A 6265-nucleotide genomic window follows, 5' to 3' on the forward strand; every position below is an offset into this window, starting at 1 on the left:
ACCCGACCAGACACAGTTCAACCAGATATATCCTTCAAGAGGAAGTGGGTGAGGGAAACAATTAATAACAAGCCTAATACAACACACCACAGAGAAACAACCATTCTAGAAGCATTTAAACAAGAGAAAGACGATAATGTTCGTCACCCTCACGATCAGAGTTTTCATCATCCGTTGGCGAGGAGGTGGGAAGTTGACCAGCTAATAAAGGCATCTGCCGGGCGAGATCCTTATCCTCAGGAGTGAGAGCTGTAACAATCAGTCTCTGGAAGAGGGATCGAATGCATGGAATACAACAGCAACCGCAGGTGACTAGGACAGCAACAAAAACTGAGATGGAAACTAGGACGGAAGCTACAAGGGCCTTATATTTGCCAAACATGTTAAGCCAAGAGTCCCACATGGCAGTATCAACGCCCGAGTGTTCCTTCATTTTAACAGTAAGAGCTGTGAGACCAGTAATAGCTTTAGTGAGGGAACCATCAGGAGCTGTGTTATTGGGGATATAGGTACAGCACTCCTGACCAAAAAGGCTGCAGACTGAAGGATATAAAAAAAACAACAACAGCAATAGAATAATATTAAACACAAAGTGAACCCGTCTTCCTTCATTAAATAGGTTCTTTTAGATGTTAAGGAGGAATTGACTTAACCAGGCTGGCGGAGAATGAAGACAACCGGACACCTGCTGCAGATGGGGAATCAGTGAACTTTTATTGAGACAGAGACAACCTCTCAACACAGCTCACATCAGGAGATTCCTAATATTTGCTGTGAGGATGGGTATATATTCTCTAAAACTTACAGGAGGGGGTTGTGAGGAAAGTGCTGCATTAGCAGAAAAACAACTCCATAAAAGGAAATCGGCCTTGGGTGTTCTAGTCTCTTCGCTTGCAGATATCTTACACCTGCAGGATGAGGCGATCGCTTCTTATCGCTCTCAAGGCCAAAGTCGTGAGCACATTTTTATTACACAGTTGCACAGTAACTTTAAAGCTGAACAATATTTAAAGCTGAATAATGTTTGATCAGATTATATTTTCTTCAAATCCCCCTTTTGACCCATCTTAAATGGGTCAACACACAAAAATAAGTAACATTCAAAGGAACACAGAGACGTGTCGAAGCCTGGCTCGAAAAACTCCTCGGGTCTTATCATTTGTCTTTATCTGTCATTGCAGATGAGGAGAAAAGAGTCCAGGCACCACCCTGCCCAGGGGTCGGCTGCAAGCAGTCTCGGTTCCCGACGAAAGCAGTAACAGCTGTCCTGCAACCAAGGATACAACGAGTTAGTGCAACCAGGGTAGTGACACAAAATTAACAGTTCCTGTAACTCAGCAACCAAAAAGCATAAGTAATGATAAAAATGTGGAGAGTACAGAGCATACTATAATAATGAGAGATATAAACGTGAAAATGTGAAAGAATAAATCAACCGTAAAATAAACTCAGAACGGTAACTGCTAAGGACATTCAAAAGTGAATATGGTAAAACGTGAGGAAGGGGTGTGGAATAAAACAATTTATATCCAGTGGTGGGAGTACACATTCGCTCAGGCTTAAGTCCGGAGACCCTGAGAACATCGCTTAACCCTCACAACCCGACCAGACACAGTTCAACCAGATATATCCTTCAAGAGGAAGTGGGTGAGGGAAACAATTAATAACAAGCCTAATACAAAACACCACAGAGAAACAACCATTCTAGAAGAATTTAAACAAGAGAAAGACGATAATGTTCGTCACCCTCACGATCAGAGTTTTCATCATCCGTTGGCGAGGAGGTGGGAAGTTGACCAGCTAACAAAGGCATCTGCCGGGCGAGATCCTTATCCTCAGGAGTGAGAGCTGTAACAATCAGTCTCTGGAAGAGGGATCGAATGCATGGAATACAACAGCAACCGCAGGTGACTAGGACAGCAACAAAAACTGAGATGGAAACTAGGACGGAAGCTACAAGGGCCTTATATTTGCCAAACATGTTAAGCCAAGAGTCCCACATGGCAGTATCAACGCCCGAGTGTTCCTTCATTTTAACAGTAAGAGCTGTGAGACCAGTAATAGCTTTAGTGAGGGAACCATCAGGAGCTGTGTTATTGGGGATATAGGTACAGCACTCCTGACCAAAAAGGCTGCAGACTCCGCCTCTTTCTGCGAGGAGAAAATCCGTTGCGACCCTGTTTTGGAAAGCCATTAGGGAAGTGGCAGATAACTGTGCATGCACAGCTTCAAAACCATCTCGAGTGTAATTAGCCAACAGTTGCACATTAAAGTGAATGTAGTTAATTCTGTCTACATTCGCATTTATTTCAACCATCCAAAGTATCGAGGCCCATCCTGCTTTAACCTGGTCTCGCAGTTTATATTCATCGGGGACCCCACGGGGTATACCTACAGCATCAATATAGGTTGGATTATGAGCTGAACCTGGGATTAGAGAACGTTTAGAGCGGCGTTCAGAGGAGGATGGGAGGCCAACTTCGTGTACTTTTATAGAGAGATCTACTGGAGTGACTAAAACAGGTAAAATAAGAGTTATGAGAGCGCAAAGACCTGACGCATCCCGAGGGAAACCATCATATAACTTGTTATTGCCACACCACCACCACAAATCAGCCCTAGCCGTAGGTCGGAAGTTTGGTTTCATAACCGTCATCTCAGTGCACCAAGAAGAGTTCAAGCTACCTAGTTTTACTGCATTGCCAGTCAGGTTAATACAAGTGAAATTGTTCACAGCTACATCTGAAGAAAAGAAAGGTGGTTTATTAGAGACCGAGCGTTGAGTTTTAGGAAAGTGGTTTTCCAGATATGAGCAATGACCTCGTTTTGTATTGTTCATAAGATGCAGGAGGCATGCACTATTGACTGGCGCCGGTACAACTCTTAAAGTGGGGCGTGCTCCCATACAAACTATGCAGTCGGAAGCCGTCTTGTCAGCAGCTTGTTCAGCTAGTAGTAACCAGTTGTTTGTTGCTCCAGAAATACCGGTTAGAATTTGGAAGAGGTCATCTTTAGACATTTTATTTGTGTCTACAATGCGTATTCGGCCGTTTCTCCCCCCGTTTGTATATGTCACCGGAGGGCCATTAAAGGTGGGGTTATCATCTTTAACTACAGAGCTTGGAGCTGCACCAACGCTAGGGCATATTTCCATTTGCCAATACAGGGCGGTGCGATCAGTCCAAGGGGCAAGTATAAATTGTTGACAGGAGGTCAAGGCCAGATCCTTTAGGGTAAAAATCAAGCCTGAAAGATCCGGTTTTTTTGCTATTCTGAGCATATTTTGGTTTCTCCAGTGCAAAGCCTGACCCCTAGAGTGCTTGGACCAATCGAGGTCCGTTTCTGACACTAAACTGGACCACTTCCACTGATGCCAACCTCCCAGGGTTATATACCACACTGAGGAGGAGAGATGTACTGCAAGGTTAAAAAGATCCCCCCCTTGGTCTTTGGTGACGGGAGTGACTGGGAAGCTAGCGAAATCTATTTCGACTACCCAACTTTTATTGTTGGGGACACAGAGAGTAATCATTCTAGTCGTACTTGGGGTGCAGGAGGTAACCGTGTGTCGTTTCTTTCTAAATGGAGCGGGCGTGGGCAAAACTGGAGAGGAAGTGGTGGGCAAGACCCTAGGGGCTACATTTGTCAGATTGGGACTGTCAGAAGGGGGCGAAGCTTTTGAACTTGAAGGTGTCAGAAGTGTCGGGGGCCCTTCACAGATCAGGATTATGCCAATGGGAATGAGACCCAGGGCCAGGAAGCAAACAAAGACGCAACATCTTTGCCTGCCTGTCATTTCAGGGGGAAAGGGCCAAGACATGTTTACTTAGCTTGGATGTCGTCTAATAGAGGATGATGGGGCACAGAAAGGTGGTCCAGTTCCCCCCACCTCGCCAAGGGCGTGTTCTAGGAGTTAAAGAGCAACAAAAAGTATCAGTGACACAACTTTAAATGAGCTTTCAGCGGTTAAAACTATTGCAATGTAAAATGTAAATCTTAAAAACTCAAGCCAATATAAAAGCAAAGTCATAAAAGATGTTAAAAATAAAAAATGTTTAGTTCAGTATGAAGAACACCCCCTTTTGTAACCAGCCGGCTTGTAGGTTGAGTTTTGGCTCCCTCAAGTGGTTGGTGATGCTGTTGCAGCTCCTTCTGACAGGTCCTTCTGCACCTCTCTCAAGGTTCTTCCTGGTTCGGTGGCAGCAGCGCACTGTGTGTAATGAAACCAGGTGTCACCTTTCCCTTCGAGCCTGACAGCGTGGGAGGTCCGCTCTGTTATGCGGTAAGGGCCTGTCCAGCGAGGCTCAGCCCACTTTCTCTTTGTGACTTTCAGGAGGACGTAGTCCATTCCAGGTGTAGCCGCCTCTTTCAGCTCTTGCTGGTTTCTTTCAGCGACCTGTGAGGAATACTGGGCAACAAAACTGCGGAGCATGTTATAATATGTCCTCGGATCGAGGTCTGAATCAGCTTCATCCGACATTAACAGGCGAGAGGAGGGGCCAGGAAAAGGCCTGCCATGCTCCAACTCAAATGGAGTGTAACCAGAGGTTTGATTTACTGAGCATCTTATGGACATTAATGCAAGAGGCAATGCCTTAACCCAATCTAATTTGGTCTGTGCACAGATTTTAGCCAATTTAGTTTTTAGAGTTTGATTCATCCTTTCCACTTTCCCCTGGGACTGGGGGTGGTAAACTGAGCCAAACTTATGTTTCAAACCTAATGCGGCTTCAACCCTCTGCAGATCGTGGTTCCTGAAATGTGAACCATTGTCCGACCTTATGACCTCGGGAAACCCATGCTGTGGTATATAATGATTAATCAGACACTTCACCACAGTTCTACTGTTTTCACTTGCTGTCGGCCAGGCTTCTGGCCAACCTGAAAATGCATCCACAGCCACCAGCAGGTACCTGTAACCACCCACTCTGTCCACCATGTCTGTGTAATCAATGATTATTTCTTTCCCTGGGCAAAGTGGGATGGGGAAGTACCCTGCTATTGGCTTGAAGGCGGGCTTGATTCCAAATTGGTTGCACTCCTTACAGGTTTTAACCATGTATTTTGTCATGTCTTTTAGATAAGGGTGCCACCAGGCGGCTAAGTTCCTCATCATTTGTGCAGGTCCCACATGCCCCACTCCATGTGCCTCTTCCATTGCTGTCTGTCTGACCCCTGGCGGTAGAATGGGCCTTCCGTCTGGGCCACGCCAGACATCTGTGTTTGTGGCCCCTCTTGTTACCCATAATGATTTTTCCTGGGGGCTGGCTTTGTCCTGTAACTCTCTGATTGTGGCTAGGCCTAGTTGTATGGGTGGTCTTTCTGGAGGGGGTGTGGCTTCTGGGTCCATTACCATAATCAGGGAGGGTAAGTAACCAGCTGTCTGCTTCGCTACTAAGTCGGCCTGTTTGTTACCTAATGCCACTAAATCCAATCCGGCACTGTGACCTTTGCATTTTACCACTGCCACCTTAACAGGTAACAACAGTGCTTCCGCTAATTCCCTCATTTCTATCTCATGTTTAATAGGCTTTCCGCTGGCTGTCAAAAAACCAGCTCTTAGCCACTGCTTGAGCTCCACATGCACTGCTCCCACAGCATAAGCTGAATCACTGTATATATTCACTTTCTGTCCCTTTCCCATCCTTAAGGCTTCAATCACCGCTCTCAGTTCAGCTCTCTGTGCAGACTGTTGTCCTGTCAACTGCTCTGCCTTCACTGTTTTCCATCTCATGTCTGTCTGTTCCACTATTGCCCATGCAGCCTTCAACATTCCACTTTCAGTTCTGAAACAACATCCATCTGTGAACCAATCTTTTTCTGCATCCATTAGAGGTTCTGCCTGCAAATCTGGCCTGATTTTCTCCTGTACCTGCACAACCTCTTCACACATATGTGGTTCTCCTGATCCCATGTGATCAGCCATGTTTATGCCTTCATGTGAGTAGGTGATGTGTGGTGCTTCCAAAATGGTACTGAGGCGTCTCTGCCTGAGTGAAGTGAGTGTGAAGGCCTGTGAGGAGACGTAGGCCACCACACTGTGTGATGTCAAAATTTTTAGTGGGTGGTTCATCACTATGTGTGCTGTTTTCTGAATGATTTTTGCAAGTCCAGAAACGTGTTGTGTGCACGGTGGGTGGCGTTTTTCAGTGTTGTCAAGCATTACGCTTACATATGTCAACACTTTTCTCTCTCCCCCTTTTTTCTGGAACAGGATACCATTGATATGGGTTCCAGTTCCAGAAACATCAAGATGAAAAGGCAA

General features: G+C 45.7%; 1 long non-coding RNA gene across 1 annotated transcript; it reads left to right on the forward strand.

Moving 5' to 3' along the window:
- The first annotated feature begins 529 nt into the window (after positions 1-529).
- On the forward strand, positions 530-3716 carry LOC309690178. The gene is made up of 2 exons (XR_014271639.1): positions 530-1784; positions 3093-3716. It is a non-coding gene; the product is annotated as an uncharacterized lncRNA (long non-coding RNA).
- The last annotated feature ends 2549 nt before the right edge of the window (positions 3717-6265 follow it).

Source organism: Aulonocara stuartgranti (assembly GCF_965226115.1).
Source record: "Aulonocara stuartgranti genome assembly, chromosome: 15".
Classification (NCBI taxonomy): Eukaryota; Metazoa; Chordata; class Actinopteri; order Cichliformes; family Cichlidae; genus Aulonocara; species Aulonocara stuartgranti.